The sequence below is a fragment of the Ambystoma mexicanum genome, chromosome 3q, assembly GCF_040938575.1.
Source record: "Ambystoma mexicanum isolate Mex_15411 chromosome 3q, UKY_AmexF1_1, whole genome shotgun sequence".
In the NCBI taxonomy this organism is placed as follows: Eukaryota; Metazoa; Chordata; class Amphibia; order Caudata; family Ambystomatidae; genus Ambystoma; species Ambystoma mexicanum.
The window spans coordinates 165,043,444-165,070,439 of record NC_090926.1 but is presented as its reverse complement, the minus strand read 5'-3'; the positions used below and the strand labels follow the sequence as shown (position 1 = coordinate 165,070,439).

General features: G+C 45.6%; 1 protein-coding gene across 2 annotated transcripts in view; it reads left to right on the top strand.

The window, feature by feature from the left end:
* Nucleotides 1-744: 744 nt before the first annotated feature.
* The window catches only part of LOC138582272 (exendin-3-like), a 106,908-nt gene continuing 80,656 nt past the window's right edge, over nucleotides 745-26,996 (top strand). The window contains exon 1 of one of the 2 annotated variants that reach the window (XM_069653406.1): nucleotides 745-879. The gene's annotated coding sequence lies outside the window, so the exon portion shown is untranslated. Of the gene's footprint in view, nucleotides 880-6,244; nucleotides 6,307-26,996 lie in introns of those variants that run through there. The other variant, XM_069653408.1, reaches the window with a different exon arrangement.

The window sequence follows — 26,996 nt, the reverse complement described above, 5'->3', positions numbered from 1 at the left end:
TAGTCTCTGTGTGGTGTGAAATAATTCGATTGAGTAAGATTTGTAGCAACTGACGTGGAAAAACACTGTTCTCAGATTTTAATCCAAGTATTGTTTTGGGTAATATGAGCATCTAAATTATACTCCATCCTTAATCAATCCAAAAATGCTATTGCAAAACTCACATTACAATGGGAATTTGATTAGGCCCAATGCGTTTAAAATACGAATTACATGCTAGCCATATGTTCCGTTTTAAATTGTTCTACCGTTATCTTACATAATGACATTTTCTGATTTGACTGCTATTCGAATTTTCATTCAAGATTTTCCTCTTCATGCCATTTGTTTTCCTACACATGACAGCAGTACAATGCAAAGGAGAGGAAACTCGCCGTGTAGGGCGGGAAGTCTAAGGCTACTGCGCCACGTGACAACTTTTGATTGACAGGTGGGATTCGCTTCCAGGACGTGACAGGGATTTCCTGTGCGCCTCTCGGGGTCTTGCTATTTTTGATCGGGCCAGTAGGTAGCGTGGATATGTGGGACACCTGTCAGCCGCACACCTCACCCCGGGGCCAGGCAATCAACTGCGAGCAGCTCCACTCTTTGAGGCAGCAAGCGGACCATTTCACCTCAAATGAGGGGACAGTAACGAGATTAGATTATGACATGTATAAAAAAAGATGTCGAAGTGCAGAAAAAAAGAAGAAAAAAAAAAACAGAGCAGTGAATCATAATGACCCGTCCTACTAAAATGGGAATACAACTGACCCACCTGTCAGAAATCTGCGTCTTGCTAACAAGCTTAAAAGCCAGCCAGGAGCGCTCTTTCGCCACAACCCTCGAACGGCGGGAGAGAGACGAACTTCGCCGGACGCACTCAGGCTCCTGTGGACGGTAAGTGTCCTCGGTCCCCTCTTATCACCCCGCGGGCCACGCATGGCGGCGGTTGGAGAGGGGGAAAAAGCCCACCCTCAGAAGAAAAGCGCGGGCGAGTACCTGGGACACCCTGGGTCTCTCCCGTCATTTGAGAATTATTTTTAAAAAAATGCTTTTCGGGTTGTCTGCAGCGATAACGCTTTCTTTCATACGCAGGGCTTGCTACCGTAGCTTTTGCCGCGTCGTAGCGCTTGTAAGTGATTTGCGATGGCGTCCAGTCGCTACCTGGAAAGGATGAATGACATTCGAACCCTGCCCTGCAGTTTGGACACAGACCGAAACAAGCTCTTTCATAATATGATGGGTTATTTATAATGCGCTTAATAACCAGAGGTTTCTAAGCGCGGACGCGGGGATCGAACCAGTGTTGTCCTGTCTCGTCTTGCTTCTGAGGCGAGCGCTTTGCCCCCGAGCTATCCTTCGCGGCTTACTCAGTTTTCTGATCTACTATTGTACAGCCGGGTGCACTGCTAAATAAGTCTAGATGTCAGCTTGATGACAGTCCATTTTTAATGCCCACTCAAACGGGCAACTCGTCTTTTAGTTCTAAAATATTTGACACTATGCTTCATCTTGTTGATACTTTTAGCTCGCATCGTAAATGGTCGGGCCAGGTACACACGTGGGTCGGAGCCTCCTCTGCAGCAGGTACGTTGCTGCCTTTCAGCCTTAAAGGGGGCGGGCTGGAGGCTCTGTCCTGAGGCCAGAAACCACGCGTGGTCGGCACGGGTTCTTTGAAAATGAAAGCGGCGGTACGTTATGCACTGCCCATGGAAATTCGTGTTCAGATCCTTGCAATGCCTAGAAGTGGAAAGAATGCAGCAGGAAACGCTATCCTCATGCTTGACAATGTGCACTCGTGTTATTTTACTATAATTCTACAGTTTGAGTGTCTTCGAGCTAACCTCTCTCATGCCCGTGGTGCGCCTTTAATGCAACTCAGTGGGGGGTACTCGCAGGGCTGCAGGAAACGGGGATCTCTCAGAGGCATCCGGGTATTTTCTGCAGCTGTTGCATCTTCAGGTGGGCCATGTGGCTGGAGTAATTGCCCTGGCCGGCAAAAAAGTCACCTTTAAGAATGTCTGCAAATGTACTGTTATACAACATTTATTTTGTTCGCGGCACCTTTCTCAGGCAATAGTGTTTCTTCAATTGGCACGGTGATGGAACACCCCCATCCTCCGCAACGCCCCCACCTCCCTGCCAATTCCCTCCAACTACCTACCAAATTGGTGTCTGTTACCAAGACAATTAAAGGGAGTGACACAAAGCCAGACATATATTCTAATGCTGTAACACGTGTCTATAAGAATACCTATAGTCAGGATGCTTTACTATGTGAGTAGTGTATTCTGAAAGAAATCACTTTAAGACTGTATTTCATTGTAGTCATTGAAAGACAAAATTAAATATAAACCTAAATTAAATATTTGCCACAAGTAAAACTTGGAAAGTATGATATGATCGTTTATTTATATAGCGCCTATACACAATGTGTTTCAAAGCGCTTCAAGGCAAGGGAGGGAACCAGGGAAAATACAACCACATTCTTACAGGCCAGGAACAGTAAGGATGTGAAATTAACTATCGTACTCAGCCTGACGACATTTCAGATAGTGCAAGAGCTAAGACATAGATAAGGAAGGGAGGGGGAGAGTGGGAAGGAAATGGAAACAGACAGGCGACTACCGTACTAGGCCTGACGACAATTCTGGTAGAGAAATTTCAGATGGTGCTGGAGGGGTGGTGGGGAGGAAAAAAACAGTAATGGGAGGGTGGAGGAAACAGACGAGGTTGCTATCATATTAGGTCCAGGGACCATTCTGATAGAGTAAGTGCACAGAAGAAAGTAAGGGGAGGAGATAGGAAAAGGGAGAAGGGAAAGGAGGAGAGAAAAGAGTGTAAGCAGTCAAAAAGAGTGGAGAAGCAAGAGTGGAGAGCGAATACAATTGCAGAAGTCAGTAGTGCAAATGCGGTCAAATGTCTAAATTGCAGAGTGGGTTAAAATCTTGGCTTTACTTCTTAAACAGCGTTTGTGATCCTGGGCAAATCATTTTATATCAGCGTGACTTAACTGTAAACAAAAAAGTGATCCAGTTCACACTATTTGCAATAAATGCTCCCTTGTGGCGCGTGCTCCTCTGCCAGTGGGCCCTGACGCTTTCACCTAGAATTGCTTAATTCTTGCATGGCTCTTCCTCAGTCCCATACAACTTGCTTTGACAGGCAGATGCATAGTGTCACCAGCCAGCCAGTGCACCAGAGATTCTAGTATAGAAGGGCTACTGCGGCAGATCCAACATTCATTTCCTCCCCTGTTGCTGCCAATCACCAAATTTGCTTGGGCCACCCAGAGTACTGCCCACAGGAGCAGGTGAAACTCATTGATATGCCCCATGCTCTTTAGTTTTGCATCACACACCTGTTGCTGTTTTCACAGGTTCTTGGAGCTTAACGACCACGACCAGCGTGACCTGTGGAGCAGGGCAAGTTTGTTTGTTGCAATCTTGATATGTGCAATCTTGATATGTGCCTATCTGGAAAGACTGAGCTTCCTGTGGTGTGCACATTGTGGTACTTCCTGAGTTGTCTGGAAAAGTATTCAATAATATATGCTCAAGGTTTCGAATGCAAATAGTTTGTGTGGTTGTCTTTGATGCATGTCAGAAGGGTGTTTAAGGAGTGTGGAAGGTTGCGTTGCTCTATTAGTAGTGAGCTTGTGTGGTGTATAGGGAAGTTTAATGGGTACCATACGAAGACATTAAATACGATTATTGAGAGGTAGGTTTCGCCGACCCGTTTTCTGTGCCTTTCATAGCAATATAGAGGAGGCGGGTGGGTTAGGGTATTTAATAACATGAGGGGGATGCAGGGATTCTGTGGGGGGAGGGGCTCCCACGAATTAATTAGATCCGTTTAATGTAGGCACACATTTTTTGTTGGTGTATGTTCCATTGTGTAACCTGTGTTGTTTTAGTGATGGGGTTGTGGGACAAGATGTGTTGTCCATTAGGGTGGCAGGAAGAATCATTTTGAAGTGGTTATTGTTGCCATGAATTGTCCAGCAAGTTACCCCATAACTGGGAAAACCCACTTTCGTTTTGGAAACATAGTTGAACAGATTTATGTGTTTATATAAGTGAAATTCAAACTTTTTCATACTGAGCAAAAATATTGCATCTGGCCTAGGGGATGTCCCCACCACACCAACATGTCCATGGGAGCCACCCACTCTTTAAAATATCAGCAGATGTTCTACTACTTATTTATTCTATTAAAAGCAGTCATCTTAATCCTCTTTTAAAATATTAAAAACCGTCATCATAAACCCTTTTCAAAGAGTCTGGGGCCTGCCCTGGACATCCGCCACCCCAGGGGCCAACCTCTCAGTATGAAGACCACTGGTTTATATCCATGGAAAAAAATATTTCTCCAGCTGCCTTGTCTCATTGTTCTATATTATAGGATGTCAGGCTAACTGATGCTAAATTTATTTATTTACACGAGGAGCAGTGCTCTTTTCATCACAAAAAAACATACAATAGATAAGAAATCGGATTTGATGGGAAGCTTCTTACAATGTGCTGAGTTTGAGGGACATTCCGAGCAGGTTGTGGAGGGGAGTAAATGGGGCAGTCACCAGGGACAATACATAAGTAGACAAAATTAGAGTAAGGACAATGATCATTGGCCATTTTTATGTGCAGGTAAGCAGTATGGCCAGCTCTGCTCTGGATTTGAACATGGTGGGTGAAGTGCTAGAGTGGAGGCAGAGGAAGTGAGGGACAGAGGCAGCGCCTTTTTTCAACTAGCAGGCAGATGAGAGGTAGGTTAAGAGAGTAATTCGGAGGCGAGGAGGTAGGCTTTTAGTTTGGTTTTGAACACATGAATGTGGACTGTGTCTCAGATCTCTGGGGGAAGAGAATTCAATGCAAGTGGAGCAAGAAGAGAAAGGGACCGGAAGCGAGAAGAAGCACAGGAAGGGCGAGGAGCTGCAAGGGTAATCAAGGAGGCAGAGAAGAGATTACGAGAAAGCTTGTAGAGTTCGATAGAGGAGGATAGATACAGTGATGTCTTACCGTGGATAGATTTGTGAACCAGAAGAAGAAATTTAAATCTGGCAATGTTTTGCATCATCAGCCATCCAGCCTGGTGACGGCACAAGGAAGTAGGTGTGAAGTGAGGGAGTTCAAAGAGAGTTTTGGTAGCAAAGTTAATGATCTTGTCGAGAGAACAGAAGGCATAGTTGGGGAGACCAAAGAGGATGCTGTCACGGTAGTCCAGTTTAGAGAAGATATCAGGTGACACTGAGCCATGACACAAATTCAAAGCCTGCAGTTTCTATTATTTTGCTTGCAACCTACCTTCTGACTGTTCACTGTCCTCAGACACTCCCAACAGTAGTGTCACTCAAGCTTACATGACATTTTGGCAAAATGCAAATCTACATGGACCATGAACTAGCAATGGACAAAGCCACCATTTTAAGTGTTAGTCTACTGCCACCCGTGCAGTTTTTGTGTAGTTGCCTCCCACAATGTAGGGGTAGCCTTTTCCTCTCAAAAATCTCAGCTCTCCTTAAGCGTTATAGATGATTGATGTACATGATGCATACCTTAGTTTTAAATCGATTTTATGCATACACATTTCTGGAAACGGCTCTTCTGGGGATGTCCAAGACTTGAACCTATGAAGGCTTATTGGACAGTTTGAAGAGAGCTCAGGTTTTCCTGTGTTAGGTGTGAAACAATTACCATTTTCTGACTTTTAGGCCTTTAACAAAGAAAAAAAGGTAAGTTTAAAACATGTTTGCTTGAATGTATTTGTGTATATGTGTGTGTGCGCGTGTGTCTGAGACAACAGCGCAGTTTGCGGGTACAGAGTGACATAATGCAGAACGGTGGTCAATGTGGGCATATGTTAAGACAGACTGCAGGATTTGCTTTAGGCACATGCAGCATAAAAGGTGTGCCGCACAAACACATGGTGTTGAGACAGGCCTGTTCTTAGGCGCCTGCAGCATGGGCATGTTTTTTATAGGTTCATTGCTGGCATCTATTGTGGAGACCAGCCTCATTATTTTCACACAAAAAGAAGAAAGGGAGTAAAGACCACATGAGCTGTGCCCCGGTTCCTTTACCACCAGATCCGGCCCACTGGCAATTACTTTTAGCACCCTGGGTTCATAATCCAGGTTGCCGATAGCAATCAATTTGTTTGAATTAGCATAATACGCGCTCGCAGCCTCCTGTTCATTGAAACAAATACTTATCCATCATGGGCGCCATGGAAATGGAAGGCGGGGCTCAGTACAGCGACCATGTTTTGTTTCAATTACGGGCCAGGATGCGTGAGCTGCGGTGGCAGCACTGCCAGAGAAATGAGGTAAGTGGGGAGGGGTTGGTGGGAGGGAGTGGAGACCGGACGGAAGGTGAGAGGGAGGCAAGATGGCAGGGTGGGAGATCGCAGTTCCCAGCTGGCTCAGAATGCAGGCTAGGATCATGGGATTCAACCTGCGATCTGATGAAGCTGAGTGGCCGTGGCACCCGCTATGGGTGCTAATAATTTATCCAGCCTGTATTGTGACATCACAATGCCCGCTGCTTGACCCAGCACAGAGCAGAATCCCATTTGCCACTGGAAGCTTTTCGGATTCCTTTCTTCTAAAATCTTTACTATGATACGTTACAGCCTTTAATTGCTAAGGAACGGTTTATGGTAGTGTATTTATCTGGTGCAATGCAGATGAACAAGTATCTGGATGTTACTAATTTTAGTTAAACGTGTTCTATTAAAATGCATACAATATTTTGTATGCAACATATTACAAGCACCATATTCGTTTTTTCATTCAAGAAGATTCTACATAGATTATATGTGCAAAAACTGAAAATGATCTTGAATTATTACGGTGTGGCCATGCATTATAAGGAATGCATGGCCACACCGTAATAATTCAAGCATGCATTTGTATGCACGATAGAATGGCATGGCCAAGGACACACCGGAGCAAGGTGGAGCAAGGTGGCTACAACAAAGGAGACCAATTACTTCCCACTCCAGCAGGCAGCAATCGGCATATGCAACTGCCACCAATAGGAGCAGCTCAGCCCAAACTGCTAGGCCACATCCTAAGCAAAACCTTCCAGCCATCATCTCTAGGTTTTGCTTAAGTCCCCCCAAGAGGGATGGGTATGGCCAGACGTGGGTCTTGAGCCTGCTTGGCCTAGAGACCTAAGCTTCTCATGTCTGGAGATGCTTGAAGTCTCGTGCAGAAGGAATGTGTCCTAGCAGTTTGTGCTGGGCTGCCGCTTTTGGGGTGCGACCAAGCCTGATTTTCATATGGTCTTTCCCTTTATATAATGGCGTGGCAGGCGAAGAACGATGTTCTAGAGGGTTGCCCAAAGCTGTGCCAGTGGTTATGATTGATTCAAAACCTTCCAGCCATCACCTTTTGGTTTTGCTGGAGGAAAATCCTCCACCTCACTGCCAAACATGTGGTGCAGCAGTGATGAAATGTGGCAGTAGTGTAATTACCACCACGCTACCGCTGTTTTTTTTTTTTTTTTTTTTACTGCACTGCCGTAATGAGGCCCACAGTCTCATTTAGGATGTTTAAAGTCAGAAACTGAAAAGTGTCAATATCTCTACGGGGCAAAGTGTGGTTCCTGCCCTCATTGTTAAAGAAATGAGGGGGCAATTGCCCCTTTGCACGCCCCCAGCCCTGTACTGTGCGCCCATGCCGAGTAGATCTAAAACCAGAGAGAAGCACAAGATTAGGCTGAGCAGCTTTATACGGCTACTAAACTCTAAAGTTACTCACAATATCTTTTCTTTGCACAGTTGGAGCATTTTATTCCTTTTAGTGCCATCCTTGCACATATGCTGTGACTTTCTTTTCCCAATGTCTGCCCCTTTTTTTCATGCTTTTAATTTCTATTCTTCCTGTCTATTTAAAGCCCTATGCTCTTTTTTGTATACATGATGTACGCTTTCAACACTTCCGCCGTTTTTCTCATTCTGCAGATTTTTTCTCTGTTTAAGCTTGATTTCCTGCTCCCTTTTCTCCTGCCTCTTCTGTTTCCTATTTCCCTTTTCTTTGTATCCATGTTTTTCATTCATTTCGTCGCCCCTCCCCCGTCCCTCCTGTTTTGGTAGTTCCACTTTGTTCCCAGCTTTCTGCATACCTCCTGGGCTTTTTGTTTTATTCACGATTCTAGGCTTTAATTTGCTATGTTATGTTTGTTTGGGTACACTATGTTAGGCTAAATTGATGGATTATTCTATCCTATGCAATTCTTGTTCCTCTAGCTGTCCCTAGTTCTTGCACACAGAAAGTAAAGCGTTTGCCTGCTGGCACTCTTTATAGGGGCCACCCCCATTTATCTGAAGGACCTGGTCATGGTCAGTCGGTTCACTTCACTTCTAGTACAAAGACATACCCATCAGCTGATCCTCCACAAAGGCAAGTGGTTTCTAATGTGGCAAGAGCATGTTCATTCTACTACATGTAAACTTCACTCAGTCCATTAAAAGTTCCTCAGGGCCTAGGAGGGGATCTGGAAATCTTGACTGCTAAAGGGTGTCATCCTCCTCCTCCTAGCAGCTTAGAGCAAGATATGGTAAAATAGACACATGCTTTTGGCGCATTCTCGGGTTGTCTCTGGACCGGCCCATACAAAAATGTCTTGTAAGATTCTTATAAATAGCTTCTACGAACTTGCAAGAAACTAGTGGGATTTTTGGGAGCAATAATAAAGAATTATGTGACATTGAATACTTATTGAATTCTCATAAAATCTTACAAGTTTAAAGTACGATTTATGTAAGGTCTTAAACGATTCTGATAAGATACTTATAAGAAATTCTATTAAAAAATGGTTGTATGGAGGATAAAACTTCCCTACTTCTACGAGCGTCTCGATTCCCTGATACTTTCAGCATAAGGGGCAGGCCTCCCAAAAGCTCTGATTTAGGGGCTCACCACAAGTTGGACGGTGCTGTAAAAATGTAGCGGTAATAGCGTTACCGCTGTATTACCAGAAAGTTGGAGAATTCACCTCTAGCTCAGAAGAGCTGGAGGTGGTAAATCCGCTGACTTTCTGCCCATTTTCGGCACAATTTACCTCTGCGATAATTGTGCCAAAACTGCCCCATTGCGTCCTATGGACTAAAATAAAATGGGAACTTACACTGCCACCGCCAGGTGGCGCTAACGGTAATTGCACTGGGCGGTATTCCGGTGGATTTACCGCCCCCTAGTCCCTTAGGTAAACATTCAGGTTTCTTCCTACTGACCCCTTTTAGGGCACAGCATTAACTACAACCCAGAAGGCAAGCTTTGGAGGAAGGGTAATGATCCCTGGAAGAAGTGTCTCATGGCGGGCCTTGTCATCGCAGCATCACTGGAACCCTAAAAAGGAACCGGGTAAAGAGGGATGAAAGAAGAGCTCATTGGGAGTTTACATCCTAAAGCCCACTCTCTAAGTGTTGGCATGGCCACCTAGCTATCAGACCTATAGAACTGGGCATTTGGGGGCTTCAAGTGTTTGCAGGGGTTCTATCAGGGCCTAGAGTTCACCAACTCATTACAGACTCTATGGTGTACTGATGCTTGCTCTCTTTCTGAAGCTGCTGAAGTTGCATGTTCTAGCAGCACAGCATGCTGCAGAGAATCAAAGGGCTTGAAGACAAAAAGATGCATTTTGACACTACATAAAACACCAATACAAAAAAAACAATGCCCTCATCCCTTCTGAAAACTAACCACCACACAATGAGTGAGAAAACCTAAATATGCACGACCTACTTGGCTCTCAAGACCCTTCCACCTTTCCCCATCCTGCCCTCTTTCCTCCACTCCCCCTCCCGCCCCATCCTCCTATTGGCTGCCCCTCCGGTCAGCTGACCCAGAATCCTATAGAGGGAATCGGGGAGCTTCCCCACCGTCCAGCTGTCCACGCTGCTCCTTTGATTTCTGTCTGCTGGAGCAGTAAGTCATTTGTCTCCACCTTGGTCCTTTGTTGTAGCCACCTTGCTCCGGTGTGGGCCTTGGTCACGCCATCACCTTGTGCCTTCCTGTGCCAGGCTCCTTTGCTCTCGGGGCCAGGCCCGCCCTCCTTCCCCACCTAGCCCACCTTCCTCCACTCCCCTTCCAGCCCCCATCCTCATATTGGCTGCCCCTCCAGTCAGCTGACCCAGAATCCCACATCTTCAGTATTTCCCCCTGGGCAGCTGGCTAACGGCCAAGGCAAAGGGCACCTCCCATGCCGCCTCCATCACCAGTTTTCCTGTTCGCCATTGGTGCCCCAACTAAGCCAATATCCCAACTCCTGGACTCCCCAGCTCCTGCAACAATCAGATAAGGGACGATGAGTCTGTGCGCATAGCCAGTACTGTATATTTTGAATCCAGCCACTATCTAGCTATGCTTTTGACTGTAGCTGCATTTAGAATCTATCTAGTTGCATGTATAACTCTGCCCCTGTTTGAATCTAGCTGCATTTAGAATGCAGACACTGTTTTGAATCTAGCTGCGCCTTTGACTGTAGCCACTGTTTTGAACTTAGCTGCGTGTAGTATCTAGTTGCGTTTATAACCTTGCCACTGTTTGAATCGAGCTACTCATTTTATTCTAGCCACTGTTTTGTATCTGGCTGCGTCAAGAATCCTGCCACTGGTTTGAATCTAGCTTTGCCCTTGACTCTAGCCACTGCTTTAATCTAGCAGCGTTTAGAATCTAGTTGCATTTATGAGTCTGCCACTGTTTTGAATCTGGCTGTGTTTGGAATCTGACAGTTTTGCATCTAGCTATGCCTTTGACTCTAGCCACTGTTCTGAATCTAGTTGCATTGAAGACCCTGCCACTCTTTTGAATCCAGCTACGCCTTTGACTGTTGCCACTGCTTTGAATCTTCGCCCCCCTCCACTACCCATCAATAACTTCGTATCACTAAATGCTGCCAAGTCCACCCCTTCCAACACCTCTCTTTCGGCTGGCCCATCGACCCTCACATACACACTGTGTGTGCTAGTGCTGTTGACATCAAGCGCTGTACACTTATCTTGAAAAACAAGAGCAGTGCTTACCACCAATCTTGTCTTAAGATAGTACTGGCGTGTTAAGCGCCTCTGAATTAGGCAGTCTCCTAAGATCAAAATGAAGCAATCTTATTCCAGTGTCAACCTTATGTCTCACCACTATAGTACAACTCCAATGCCCATCTTGATACTAGAATGTATAATGTCAGTGTGATGCTTGACACACCAGTACTGCATTAAGGCTGTATTTACATTGTGTTGCATGTGCAAATAAGGACAACTTGTGCATGTGTTTAAGAAACTGGAAGCACTGAGTTAACACAGCACGGATAGTGTGTTATTAGTATGAACAAAGAATTGTTGTTTTTAAGCTGCTAACGTTATTTCGATGGTAAAGATCCCCTGAAGAAGTTCTCACAATAGAACAACGTCTTTAAAGGGGAGTAAACGAAACATGTTCGTAAGTGTGTGTTGGGCTATACAAAAATAGCCACACAAAAATGGATTATAGCAATATTGAAGCTAGGCTAGAATAGAAAGTAGAACAAGAAATTCAAATTGCAACATTAGAATTGTCCAATAGTGAATGATATTGCTGCTTATTGAAGATTTGTTATACTGTATGTGTTTTTTATGTGTTGGTTCAAGGCCGCTTAGTTCAGCAGATATTTCACAAGTCACTTTATTGGGTTCCACATGTCACTTTGAATTATTGAATTCATGATTTTATTTTAAAATCTATTTTTATACGAGTTGCTAAAGTATTCACCTATCTTTATTAAACAACATTCACTACTGAAAACAAGAATGTAATGTACTGGTACACCAGCCTCTCTGAGATTAGTCTAAATATATAGATATTTGTTGCATAAATCCCATATCAAACCCCCGCTCAAAAAAAAACCTCCTGTGATCTCCTCCTACTGGCCAACTACAGATGGTATCTGGTCAATCCATTGAATACTAATGCATCTAACACCATACCATCGAATTATAAGCAACGAAATGCCATTCCATCGAATGTCCATTTCGTTGAATATAATTCGATGGATCTATCGAAATTAGTAATATAAAACTGTGGGTTAGATTAGGGTTAGTGTTTGGGTTAGGGGTTAGTGTTGGGGCTAGGGTTAGATTAAGGGTTAGGGTTTGGGCTAGGACTTGAGGTCAGGGTTGGGGCTGGGGTTAGATTAAGGGTTACATTAGGGTTAGGGTTAGGGGTTAGGGATTATGGTTAGGGGTTAGGGTTGGGGCTAGGGTTAGATTAAGGTTTACATTAGGGCTAGGGTTAGATTAAGGGTTAGATTAGGGTTAGGGTTTGAGGTTAGGGTTTGAGGTTAGGGTTAGTTTAGGGTTACATTAGGGTTAGGGTTTGGGTTAGGGGTTAGGGCTAGGGTTAGATTAAGGTTTACACTAGGGTTAGGGATAGGGTTTGGGTTAGTGTTAGGGCTAGGGTTAGATTGGGGTTTGGGCTAGGGTAAGGTGGCGTGGGGGTTGGGTGGGAACCCCCCCAATATACATAAAAACGTTACACGGAGCTGGCCAGTGCCAATATTTCAGCACTGGACAGCTCCATGTAACTTTTTAACGTTACAAAAAAATGCTATCTTTTACATGTAAAAGTGCATTTCCATTGAAACCAGTCCATTTATATTTTTGATGGACTGGTTTCGATGGAAAGGCACTTTTACTTGTAAAAGATGGCCTGTCAACACTTTTATAGTCGATGCATCTTTTTCAATGCGTTGGTATGTCGATGCATCAATTTTGAATCATTGACTATAAACCATTACAGACCTATGTCTAACAACTGTTTCATAGCCATACCTACTGACCAGGCAGCCTACACCCAAGCTTTGCCTTTTCCTCAAATCCAACCTCCTCCTTGACTCCACAGAGTCAGCTTCAGACTCCTATTAGGAACCAAATCCTCCTTAGTCTTCATCTGGGATGACCTCAAAAGAACCGCAGACTTGGAAGGCTGTGCTGCACTTATCCATCTCGACCTCTCAGCAGCATTTGACAGTATTGACCACCACTCACTCACTAACAGACTCCACTCGCTCGGCATCAGGGATACAGGATTGATGTTGATATCCTCCTTCCTCAACAACAGATCACAAATTACCCATGTACCGACTTTTTCCTCGGCCCCACGCTCTGTTGCCACTGCTTAATTTGTAAAATAAATAAGTGGCAGGGTCCAAATATTTTCTAGCATGCCTGTGACACTGTGGGTTGGCAATTAAGCACTGCCTATCATCAACGGAGTACCTCAGGGTCTCCCTACCCCCCTGCTTTTTAACCTCTACCTGAGTCCTCTACCGGTGTCATTCGATCACACAGCCTAACCTCTTACAACAATGCAGACGCCAACCAGAAAATCTTCTAGATCTTGAAAACCTCTGACATCCCCCCTGACCTCGCCTCATGCCTGACAGAAATCGACCACTGGATGACAGCCAGCTACCTCCTCCTCAACCTCGGAAAAACTGATATCATGATCTGTGGGAAGACTGCCCTCAGCCAACCCACTCCATGGCCCTCCTCCTCCACTTACAACTTAATAAAGAACCTGGATGTACCATGGATGCAGATCTGACACTTTCAAACCACATCAACTTTGTTTCAAAATCATGCTATCTATACCGTATCAATTTCCGTCGCATCTTCCCCTACCTTTCCTACCCTCACAGAGTCACAGCAATCACGACCATCGTCCTTGCTCGCCTAGACTACACCAACTGCCTTTACCTGGGTGGTCTGGCATCTCAACACAAAAAACCTCCAAAGGGTCCAAAACAACCACAGCTATATTCCTCCTAGATCCTGGTTTAAGAGAGCACATCACACCCACCATCCATGTCCTCCACTGGTTACCTGTCGGGCGACGATCCACCTCCAAAGCCATTTGCAACACCCACTGTGCTCTGCACAAGACAGGCCCAGAATACCTACCACATAAGCCCACTAGAAACCTGAGATCAGGCACTGCACTCTTCCTTGTCATCCCCCAGTCCAAAGCAACCAGAGTAGGGGGATCCTCCTTTTCCGTCAAAGCATCCACAATATGCAACTCAATTCCCTTTAGCATTTGCCACATAGAGGATCACCTTGCCTTCCAGAAGACCCTCAAGACCTGGCTTTTCCCCCTGCATCCTGACAAAACCATTCCACACCTTGGGCCTTTTAACCCTCTGCCACATAGGTCGAGGCATTAAGGAGTCCCTCAAAGCATGTAGTGAGTGACACAGAGAAAGGATCCAGCAGATCACAGGACAGGATCCGCACCACATCAACGAAACATGAAACCAACCATGACGCATGGGTATATATCACATTCCATGTCAATGGAACATAGCCGCAGGCACGGCCACCCACCCTTGCATCCGCAATCATACCCTACTTGAAGACACATTGCACAACACCTCTGCCATTAGATTGCAGCTAAGGCCTACAACAAAAACTTGGTCTAGCTGGACACACACCCAGCCTCCTGGACTCGCATACGCTGCCGACAAACTCACAGCCCCCATCCATAAGCCAGTTCATCGTGGGTCACTAGCCGGGACTTGGCAACCCCTGCCTACTTTTGCATTGGCCAAATGCACACAAGAATTCTAATCACCTCTGAGGAACCTCCGATACCCCCGAGTTTGGTCTCCCGAGGGAATTCACCTACAGCATTTTGAGGCTATACCAATTGGAATAGGTGCTATACAGATGCCATATTACATTACATACGGCTGGTCCTTTCTTACAATGGAGTAGACGGGCTAAAAACGGTGTTGCGCAGGGTTGCTCAGAGCATTGCCTGTGGTTATGATTTATTCAAAACCTTCCACCCATCACTTTTTTGGTTACAGTTTGTCTCCTTATGAGAGAGGGAATGCACAGAAGTGGAACCCTTTCCCGCTGCGCAATAGGGAACCAAGCTGCACCTAATTGTTGATGCACAAAAGGCCAAAACCTGTCTGGGGTTGCTTGCGTTTCCGTGCAGAGTGGACATGGCATAGCAGTTTGGGCTGGCCGGCTCCCATTTGTGGCAGTACAAGACTGATTTGCGTATGGATGGCCCTCTCTAGCAATGGCGCAGATGGGATAAAAAACGGTGGTGTGGAGGGTTGCCCAGAGCATTGCCTGTGGTTATGATTTATTCAAAACCTTCCACCCACCACTTTTTTGGTATTTGAGGATCTCCCACCTTACCAGCAGAAATCAGCAAAATCAATGGAATTGCCTACCGTCTGTGGTAATTCCACCGAAAACCATAAACTCCAAAAATGGGCACTAAAACCGTGGGACCAAGTGGCGGTAACAGTAAATCTGTTTGGTGGTATTTCACTAGATTACTGCTGAAATACCACTCAATTTGTAATGAGGCCCTGTGCAGGGTGCAAAGGTGGCCGGAGATGAAACACAATTGACTTGCAAGTCATTTACACGAGCAGTATGATGGATCCAAAATCCACGATGCAGAAAGGTGCAAAGGTTGCTCAGCCGGTTGTGCACTACTGAGATGTTACAGAGCTGCTTTTAAACTCACACATTTTTTTCCAATTCCTTCTCAAAAAAGCACCGCAATTTACACTTTTGGAACTGGAGATGGGTCAAGCTCATATTCAGGGCGGATCTGGGGAGGATGCCTGCTAACTGTTTTGAAAGCAACAAGTCCGCACCCATGCCCCACAAAGACTTGCAAAGTCCTACTAACGTACAGTTGTGAGCATGTTATCTGGTACAGCGTCACTCATTAGCATGATTTTGGACCCGTTTGAGTTTATTGCCGCGTTTTCTCATTGTTTCTTCACTTGCATACACAGGAAGCTCAGAACACAACCATGGTTTCTAGCAACTTAGGACACACACCGCGAGAATCTCGTTTCAGAACAATGAAATCGAACCCCAGCCTCACTTGAGAGTGTGCTCAAGGCTACCCAAGTCCCTTGCCTGTGGAGCAGAGAGATTCAGGGAGGTGATCTCTCTCAGGGGCTTCAGCGCAGTCTCTGTGCTGCACGGATGCATCTTAGGTTGGGCCCTCTTGTCTGAACTGCGACTTTTGTTGTTTTTGCAGCGTGATGAAGTATCTCAAAACTCTTGGAAGCAGCCACAAGGCACTATCCAAAAAACAAGGCAAAGCAAACCTCCAACATTTCAAAGGTGGTGGAGTGTGGCATAAGGGCCCCAAAGCATAAGAGGCAAATCACCACGTGGTCACTGAAAACAAAGACCTTCAGAACTATTCATCAGTAAAAGTTAACTTAGCAGTGAGAGTATCTCTTGCTCAGTGTATCATGGAGAGTTGAAATGCGCTTATTACATGTGTTGTACTTTATGGGTTTCTGCGATTCATTGGGGTCAGCAGAGGGTGTTTCCATAGAAAACAAAATACATAGGACAAAGCATGGCAAAAGGAAGTCCAGCATACATTGCAGCTAGGAGAACATGATGGGAGTAAGGGTAACATCAATGAGGGATAAAGCAGTATACATATCAGACGAGAAATGAGGGAGTACCAGCCCAGAGGTATGATGTGCAGGGCCAGACTGTAGTGGAGGAGACATGATAAATGGGGGCCCTCTGACCAAGAGGAACCTTTGGATGGTTCTGTAAGTCAGGTAAATCTAGTGCAAAGTCTGCTCTCTCCCACAAACAAGAAGTCCATCAGAGGTCCAGTCCTGTCCAAAAATATCAAGATATCCCTGGCCTGACCTGCCCCTCCCCCTATGACAGAATGCCTCCCTGGTGAGGGCAGGATAGCTTGAGCATATCTGATTTTTTTATAATAAAATGATGCAGGCAATTATGTTTCTGGAAGTAGGATTCACTCACCCCACTGTCATAATGCTCCATCCCAAAAAGCATAAGGCACATGTTCCTTGCTCTGACCATCTCCTGCCATCCATAGCAGCTTCCCCACAGTAGCAGCAGGGCAAGTTCAAATGTCACGTGCATTTCTGAACACATCTGCTGGAACACAAAGTCCAACAAACAAGTGTGACTTTTTAACTATGTGCACTGGTTCAAACATATCATAATTGTGTCCCCCTGCAGTCTAGTGGCAGGTTAATATCTAAACATAAGCCATGTATGGTTTTGACACTGCGGCTATTGAGATACACAATTATATAGCTGCAAACGTTTGATGACATCTGATTGTTAGTTTAGTGAACAGTGATTTTGTCATGGATCGGGTTCCGCTGTGCAGGTCACTAGGGCAGCGCTGGCGATACCGCAATCCCATTCCAAGAGGACAGCTGCCTATGCCATTTATGCCACGTACGCCACCGCCAAGATGGTCCTCCAGCAATTCAGGTGCTCAACCAGATGGGCCGCAACAGCACATTGCAACACTCCAGTAAGGCCCCCTGGCTCTGTTGCATTGAGCTCCTAGAATTATTGTCCTTTTCCTTTTCCTTGTCCGTTTCTGTTCTTGTGCTGCTGCATCCTTGCTGCTGCTTTTCTGCTTGCTGGGCGACTCCTTTGTGCTGCCCCATGCCTCCGGTATTTCTTGGGCTATGCTTCTCGTGTGGATTCCTCTGCAGTTCTTCTGGGCCTAGGTCTTTCTAGGCCCTTGGGTTTCCACCATCACTCCTTGTGGGTGGGCCTGCCTGCCTTCCTGTGTTGGGTTCTGGACCTGGCATCAGCAGCTCCCCAACATTCTGCGGCCTTCTCCTCTGGAATACCGGTCTGCTTCAGAGAAAGAGGTATTTTTCCCTTCAGGGGTTTTTCCTTTTTTGGGTCTGGCCCTTCTGGCTGCCATTCCCTTACCTGTATACTCCAGGCTGAGAAGTGGCTGCTCCGAGGGATGCGCCCTTCCTCCTCTCTTCCCGTGCACAGACTCAGAACCAGTTGAGGCCGGTCGCTGACAGACTCATTCATGATAGGGCCTTGTGTGCATTAAGCTGTCTGGGGTGGCTGTATACACAAGCACCATTTTCGGTCCAATCCAGGAAGCCCTAATTTTGATCCCACTAAGAAGGGTTGACAATGTCCATCAGGGAACACGAACACTCCCTGGGAGTTCACCTGGGAATTGATGCTTCAAAGACAGTCCTATCATTACAATGGCCACGCCACACCAGAGAGCTGCTTACTGGAGACCTTTTGAAGTAGGCAGACCGAGGAAGGGGCAGGGTTAGTATAGCTCAGAGGCAAGCTTCAGCTGACAGAGGGTATCACCATCATGGATTTGGCTAAAGTTCTCAAACTTTGTCCCCGCTTCCCACTTTCTGCAGACAAGCCTCTCTGGGTATCATGTCAGCAGGCAACAGCTGCCTGGATTGGACTCTCAACATCAGACTTGCTCTGGACTAATCGGTTGTAACAATTTGCCTTTATAAGGGAGAGAGCCTCCCCTTAGTTGATTTGTTTTTGTTTGAAGAAGGATTCACTGAAATTTGATTGGGAGCACAGTCTACTCCCAAGTCCTCTGACATAAAGGGAGGACCAGGAGCTCTTAGAAAGAGGAAACCTCTTCTCCCTAACCAAGGGCCTATCTGCGATGACCAGCTAACTGGACAAGTCCCACTGCCCACCAAGTCCCATGCTCACAGTAGGTGACAGAACCTTGCAAGTGCTCTATACAAACCTTCCTAGTGGCAAAGGGCAGAACAAAAGGACTTAGCCTGCCACTGAAAGCATGGACTTTGTCTCCCTGAAATCATAGAACCAAGAAAGCTATCCCAGCTTTCCCTGAATCTCTGAGTTCCCTTGATGCTGTCCAAGATGCTCGAAGGGCACTGCTGGAGTCCTCTTCAACCTCCATTCTCAACTGACTCTGCATCTCTGAGTTCCACTTGATGCCGAAGCTCCGCTGTCTCTTCATCTAAAACCTGCCAAGTCGTCTAGTGTCACCAACTTGACACCACATCCCTGGTTACCAGCTTCTATGAGCTCCAAGCAGTCACTGCTGCATTACCCTGATGGCGTGTTGAGCAAGTCGAGCCTGCTCATCACGTAAGTCCAGTTTTCGCTACTCTGCAACTGAGGTCACAAGTCTTCTGGCACTGCTGACCCAACATCTCCTGCCATTTCCCCGCGTCTTCGACCTGCAGGCTGTCGCTGCTGTCAAACAGATCTGCATTGTTGGAATCCATCACTGCTGCTACCTGGCTGATCCCAGCTTGGCATCGAAAGGCCCTAAATTACTGGTTTTATGCTGAAAAACCGGAAAGAAAAGAACTAAAGTTATTGGAAGTGGCCCTGTTCCCCGGTTCGCCTTAAAGGGCTAGAGTTTTATAAGCCACCTTCTCTACCTTTTAAAAGAAATTCAATAACATTAACATTTTGCTGCTGAAATCTTTGCGTGGGCACCCCTCCCGAAAACCCCAGAGTGCCATTTTGAAGTCTGCCTTTTCTGTGTCTTCCTTTGCAGGTGTAGGCAGTAGTGTTTTTATCAGTTGAGTATATTTTTGTTAGTTTACTTAAAGGTCCTATTTTTTTTTTTATAGAATGCCGTTTGGATATTCTTTTATTTTGGTACCACTGTAATTTTGTTGTACCAACTTGCACTTGCACCCCTCTAGAAGAGTATAGCCTGCCCTGGGCACACATTACCGAAAGCAGTGTGTCGGCTGTGCCGGTTTCACCTTTTTGATTGGGATCACTGATGTTTAGTAGTAGTGTGGGGGTGAGTAGTCATTTTGTCTCACTGGTGGGAAACGGTTGGATCTGGTATAGACTGTGCCTACAGTATAGCCATACAAAATAATAGATGATGCAGGCAACATTAAAAACTCTGCTGGGTGTTTGAGTTTTGCAAAATGGAACTGAACATGGGTTCAGTGAGGGACCTGATGTTCAATGCCCTTCGTGAGCTATGCCAGGAAATGGGACTCCCCCATGTGGTAGGGTTAGCAAACCTGAAATGCTAACAAGTCTCCAACATTTGGGGAAGCTAGGGTGGCGGAGGAGACCTAGGAAGCCAGTAATAATCTTGACTCCCCCACCCAAAATCCAGGTACTCATTCTAGTTGGGGGAATGGCAATGGATGGGGACAGCAACAATGATAGTGGTCCCGCTATTCATTCTAAAGGGCAGGTAGTGTGTGGAATCCCAGGGATCCTGAGTCTCTGGTCAAGTCCTGAGCTTCAGTTTGGTCGCACGTCTCAGCCAGATCCAAGGGAATCCTAATTGGGGCTGATGTCAGTGCTTTAAGTGGGACACGTAATCGAGGGGGGGGGGGCTCTAACAAGAGAAAATGGCCTAAGTGGTGGCAGGGCTGGGAGGGGTGGTTGGAAAATGCTTGGCTCCAGAGTCCAACTTGAAAAAGCAGTGAGAGCCAAGCAGGAGAGGTGGGCACACTGTCATCATTCCTCTTTATGGTGTGTCAGCTGTCCTATAGTTTCTTAATTACAGGCTGAGTCTCACAGGCAGGGCTTCCTTCTGGGGCCGGAGCTTGTGATTGAGAGACAAAAAGAGAGGATACCCAAAAGGAACCAGAGAAGGGTGCGCCACCTCTACTTTTGTTATTTCACAAGAGGCGCCAACCCCTCAGGCAGCCCTTTAACCACGCAGATCTGTTCAATTAAAGGGCTGCCTGAGAGGGTTGGCGCTTTTAGGACTAGTCGGGGGAAGCCCAGCAGATCCCCATCTCAGGAGCACTTTTTGAAAACTGCCAGAGCTTTGCCCTGGCCCACTTAAAGATCTGGTTTATTTAGATGCTAGGAAGCTTTTTCTCGAAAAGAGGATTTCTCTAGCAGAGCAAAAAAAGAGAGTTGAGGCTCAGAAACAGAGGATTTTTTCGGCCCTAACAGAAGAGGAGAGATCTGGCAACGCTATATCTGCCCAAGCTCGAGTTCAAGGAGAAAAGACAGGTCAGCAGGCAATCTTCTGAGGGGGAGGGAAATATTTACAGTGGTGGTGCCCAAGGAAAGCCATGGCGCCACATCCCAGTATTTAGTCCAGCCATATAAGGTGTTGAAAGACATCTTTGACTGGTTTGAAGCACTGGAGTTAGCCTTTCATCTTCAGGAGGTTTAAGGAGGATGTTCAGCCCTGATGAGCTGTCAACCGATGACCGGAGCTGATTTCATCATTGCGTTGACTTCTCAGGAAAGGTCCACTCATTCCAAAATTAAGGTAGCCACCCAGAGAAAGTCTTGCAAGAAACTAAAACAATGCCATAGGAGTTTTTTCTTTTTTCTTGGAGAACTCACCAATAGGGCAAATCGAACTTTTGAGACATTTACACATCTGTCTTTGAAATATCTGAATGGGTGGGTGACTGGTAACTGTGTTGACACTTTTGAGGGAATGATTGCATGTGAGCATGTCCTTATACATTATGAGGCGGAGTTACACCAATATCTGGTGGACAAGTATATCACAGACCACTGGCACAGCTTTCCAAAGGCTGCTGAAAGATACATGATTACACAAGTCCAGAAAAGGCTCAGGGGAGCACAATCAAAAAGAAGAAAAGTATTTTGATAAAAGTAAACCAAAGGAGATTAAGGACAAAGGTTATCACCTTTCTGCCAAGAATGGTCAACAAAAACATGAAGGGAATTCACAGCCACATGGCTCGTCAACCCTCAAATAAAAGAAGGGGTCGTCAGACATGGTAAGGTACACTAAACTCATCAAGGTATTGTAACTTCTTTATTATGTTTAAAAAATAGAAACATCCGCCCCGTCCGCTCCCAAGTCAAAGTCGCAATGTGGCTAGAAACAGCGTATACATTCGATTTTAAGTGCCATGCAGTTGCCCTCCCTTGCACCTTATGCGGCGGGGTACACCACTCGTGGCTCAAGCAAGACCGGCTCGTGCGGCCGAGATTAGCACACTGTATGCCCCCTCTCTTACCCCAACATATTAACAATAGATCTAGAAGAAAATAAAAATAGAAAAAACAAAGGAAACGAAAATGTAGCATGATATGCTCACCCTTCAATTAACACTATAAATAATTGAATGCAACACATAGGGCCTCATTACAAGTGAGGCGTTAAGGGGTTAACGGCGCTGGTAAAGGTGCTGGCGCTGTTAACCCCCTACCGCCTCATTATGAGGTTCCCTCGCGGGACCCGCTCTGGACGTCTGGTCACTCTAAATGGCATCTTTATTCTCCCTACATCACCCATTCTTATGTCACAATTCCTTAGGGCACCATCTCTGCACCTGATCATACCTACATACTTGCTCTGGTAACTCGAAACCTTCTACCTCCCAAAACCTCCCAGCATTGGCCTTAGCGTGCATCTCTCCTTGCATCCAATGCGGAAGCAATTCTGATCGCGATGACCTCCCTCTCATTCAAACAAATGCAGATACCCCTGTTGCAATGTGGGGTCTGTCCCTGAACAGTAACATCCTTTCTCTCACTCCTTTCTCCACTCCAATCCACTGGTTTGGCACAATTGTATGCACTCTTTTATCAGATGATTTACTCGTTCCCCCACCCCATTTGCTTTTGGATTGTATAAAGCCATTTTACATTTGATTATTCCCTTTTCATTTAAGTAGGATTGCATTTCTCTCCAGACTAGATGAGTGCCATAATTATAGCCCTCTCTGGAGGAAACCTCTTTCATAAAACAAATCACACACAATGTAATGTCACTCTCAAACAGAATCGCAAACCATTTGAGGCATATCTATGAGCACAATAGCAAATCATCACTCTCTCCCAAGGGTCCCCATCGGCCTCATGAAATCAATGGCAAGTTCTTTCCATACACGGTTTGATACCTCTAGGGTTGTTATTTCCCGATTTCACCTCTCTAATATTGCATGGTACGTATTCACCAATACATTCCTCCACCAACTTGTCCAACCCTGCCCACCAAAATACGACCCTTCACCATCTCTTTGTCATACTCATCCCTAAGTGACCTTCGTGCTCTTATTCCACCAGCTTATTCCACTAGCTACGCAATCTTTGAGGCGGCATCAGACATTCACCACAAGTTAACCCAAACTCTTGAGCTGCACAGTTCATCTATACCTTTGTAAAATTGTGATCTTCTCATCACCTCGCCTGGCTACCCTTCGCAAATGAATTCCTTGACATTTACTAATTCTTGATCTGTTTCTATAGCCTATAAACGCACCTCCTTTCCACAATATTTGCCACTGTATCACTGAGTCTGGCCACCCACTTATCGCACTCGTCCTCTGAAGTCTTGACATCCTTGTTAGTTGACCTAGATAGCCAGACAACAACTCGATTCAATCTCCCTGGAACATATTCAACACCAAAATTCAGATTCTGCATGGCCGGTAAACAAAAAGCAATACGAGGCGCTGGGAGTCCATAACTCCTTGTGGTAAATAAATGTTGCAATGGTTTGTGGACGCTCCTAATCGTGTATGGAATTCCCCAAATATGTGTTCTAAAATATTCTGATGCCCAATAGCATGCCATGGCTTTTCTTTCTATTGTGGAATAGTTTGCCTCACTAGGTCGCATGGCCTTAAACGCTAAAACAATCGGAACGTCCCCACAATTTGATACCTGACTCAGCAGAGCTCCCAAACCTTGTGCACAAGCATCAACCATAATAATGGTCTTAGCTTTGGAATCAGATCTATATAGGGGGGTTTTCTGCTATTTCAGCCTTGAGCACTCAGAATGCCCTATTAGTCTCTGCATCCCATTTTATTTCTAGTGCTTGTTTAAGTAATTCTCTGAGTTTGGCCACATTGGTTGCAATATCCTTGATAAATATGGCATAGTACTCTATTAATATGAGGAATTACCTCAATTGTTCTTTTCACTGTGGTGGTTCTACTTCAGTAATAGAATCCACCATCCATGGGTGGGTCGGAATGCCCATCTCAGTCAGGACATGCCCCAGATATGAAACTTTTAGAACTTGGTCTGACACTTATCTTATGTTACTGTCAAGCCAACCTCATCGAAAATCCTGAGGACTTGATAAACATGACTATCATTTTCCTTCTCTGTATCTGCACCAATCAAAATGTCATCTTGGAAGTATTTCGCACACGGAATACCCCAAACAAATCTTCCATCACCGCCTGGAATACAGTGGCATGCATGGATATTTAAAACGCTCTCAGTGGTGTGATAAAAGATGTGAGTGGGCGTGACTCTGGGGTTAATTCCCTCTGATGGTACGCGGATGATAGTTCTAGTGGTGTGTATCATTTTGCTTCACCCATAGTTAATAACTCATTGGTTTTGGGCAGAGGATATCTATCTACCCAAATATTTGTATTGAAATCCCTCAAAAACTCACACAAACGCGTGCAACCATCTGGCCACAGGGCAACTACTTTGGGTGCTATCATTTGCTACTTTCAATTGGTTTAATTATCTTCACTTTCCATAGGGAATGTTTCTTTGCTTTTCTTGGACCCATCATGGTATAGGTCTTACATTGTGCACACATGTTTCGGTGCTAGTTGACAATTTTATGTTATGACAAAACTCTTTCAATTTCCCTACATGTAAAGAGAAAACAGGAACCTCTGAATCGCCTCTCTTGGAAATGTTACACTCACTTCTTTTTTGAGCACACGTATCTGCTGGCTCTTGGCAGGGAGCTCCGTACCACAACTTGCCTTGATGTTTGCATCCTACCAAACAATCTCCCACTCTCCCCACATATATTTTGCCTTTTATTGGCCTATCCATGTGCTCTATTGTGTCTTAAACATACACCAACACTTCAATTGATCCTTCTGCGTGTGCTTTGGGGTTTGTGTCACCTATGGTCAGAGGTGCCCATATTTGTCTATGAACCAACTCAAGAGTTAATGTGTACGGAGACCCAGAATCCACCAACAGTTACACTGGTGTTCCTGCTACCCCCACTTCTTTCACCGGTGGTTGGCAGCTTTCATCTCCCTCCTCAGCAATGCTGCTGGCACACACTTCTTAGTTTGCAAAATCCACCTTCTATATCACCTCTCCCTACACATAGTATGTTCTTCGTTGTTTTTTCACCCCTGTTTGCTTTATCTTGTACAACCTGGCAAAATGCCCTTTCCCCCACACTTATGGCACACCACACCTAAGGCTGGACTCTCTCTTATAATATTTGCTTGGTTTTCAAACTACATCTTGAAAAGGAATTATTTGTAGCCCACCCTTATATGCCTTTGTTACTGTTGCTACCCTCTCCCTTCCTTAGGACACAAATGGCGTTGCTTGCATCATCACCCTCCTGCAGTCGGACACTCGTTTTATGCAACACATGTACATGCTCCCCTCCTGCTTTAGCATTCACCTGTTTCAAAAAAGTTAATTCTACAACGCTTCTTTTAGTGAAAGGTTCTTTGCTTGACACACATGTTCTTGTCTCTTGTGCTTGTCTCTTCTGGTTCACTGTGCATCAATAATTGGTCGTGAATATACTCCTCTTCAATGCCATAAACTCGCAAGTGGCTGAAAACCCCCCTCAAGTCGGCAGCAAATCCATCCACAGATTCATTTGGAGGTTGGGCTCTTGTAAAAAAAATGTGCATCTTTCCAGTACTATGTTTATTTGTTTACCAATTTGGGCCTCTAGTTTCCTCATGTCTCGATTGTACAGACCATTCCCTTCCTCATCAGTGCCATCCTCTCGGTCTTTCGTTGTTTCTACATCCGGTCGTTTCTTTATAACACTCACTGCGACTGTACCCAGCAGCACATCAATGTGAAGAATCTCGTTTTATCAGAAAAACGTTCACTGGCAGATACCACAAAATAAATTTGAAAAGATCTTTCCAGTCCTCCCATGCTATTGGTGGCCTGACTGGCAAGAATGGTGAAAACAGGGCTACCGCTTCATAGCACTTAGTTTGAGTGTGTTCAGATATTCTGACCTGGGTGCACCACCTCCTTGTATGTCCTCAAGAATTTATTTTCCAAACTAATATGGTATACTCTTGAATTGTGTACTTCCAAAGCCGTTTTCCTAGTTCCTTTCCCCCTTAATCCATGTCATAGGGTCTCATCACGAGTTCGGTGGTATCCCAATGGGAATACCACTGGGATACTGCCCAATGCTAATAGCGCTACCGCAACTCGGTCCGGCGCAATTTGCATCAGATCACGAGTTGCAGGTGGGCAGTTAATCCCCATTCCTCATAGGTCCATAGGACCCAATGGGGCTGGGGAGCGCTATTAATGCTGGCACTGGCAAAAAAAGCTGGAGGTAAAAATGCAATTTTTTTTCTGCCCAACTCGTGATTTGGGCAGCCATTAAATGAGGTGGTAATACCTTTTTATATACTTGAAAGCTGGCTGGTGTAGTTCCTCTTTTTCCCACCAGATGCTGCAGTAGTTTCTTATCACCTGTGCTGCTTTTCCTCTTCAGCGTTCGTCTTTTACGCTCCACTGCACCAATGGGTGCGCTTTGTCGGCCGAGGCAATGTCGGCTAATGTTATATCTCCATACGGGCACCAGACGTGGTTAGGTAGACCAAACTCATCAATGTACTGTAACTTGTTTATTATGTTACAAAGTAGAAACAACAACCCTGGCTGCACTCAGGTGGCAGCCACAATGCTGTTAGAAACCGCATATTTATTCGATTTATGTGCTACCTGGGCAACCCTCCGCTGTGCCCCACTTGGTGGGGGGGCACATACACAGGGCTCACACGATACCAGCCAGAGCGTCCTATATTACAACAGTACTGCATCCGGACAGTGGGACACAATTCCTGAAAACAGTCAGGCCTTTTTGGAGTCTGTCTTCATTAATGGAAACTAAACGTCCGTGCTGTGTGACTCAGCAACTAGTTGCACCACTGTAAGGTGAAGATGCGTGCTGTGAGAAACCTGAAGTTGTCTCCCTAGCTAGTCCCCGGGGATCAGTCATCCAGTTGGCCAGGACACAGCCATCGCTATTGGATCCAATTCCTGGGGCTGTGCCAGTGATGTAGGATCAACTGGAGGGGGCTCCTCGGGGAGTGGGACACCAACGGGTGAGACACAGTATCCCCCTTCATTAACCACCTTCTCCCCATCGTCTCACGTAGGACATTCCAAACAACTGCCTCCCCTAGCCCCACGGACAACGGACTAACACTCAAGCTGTTTACCTGATATGTCCCAATACCAGGGTCAGG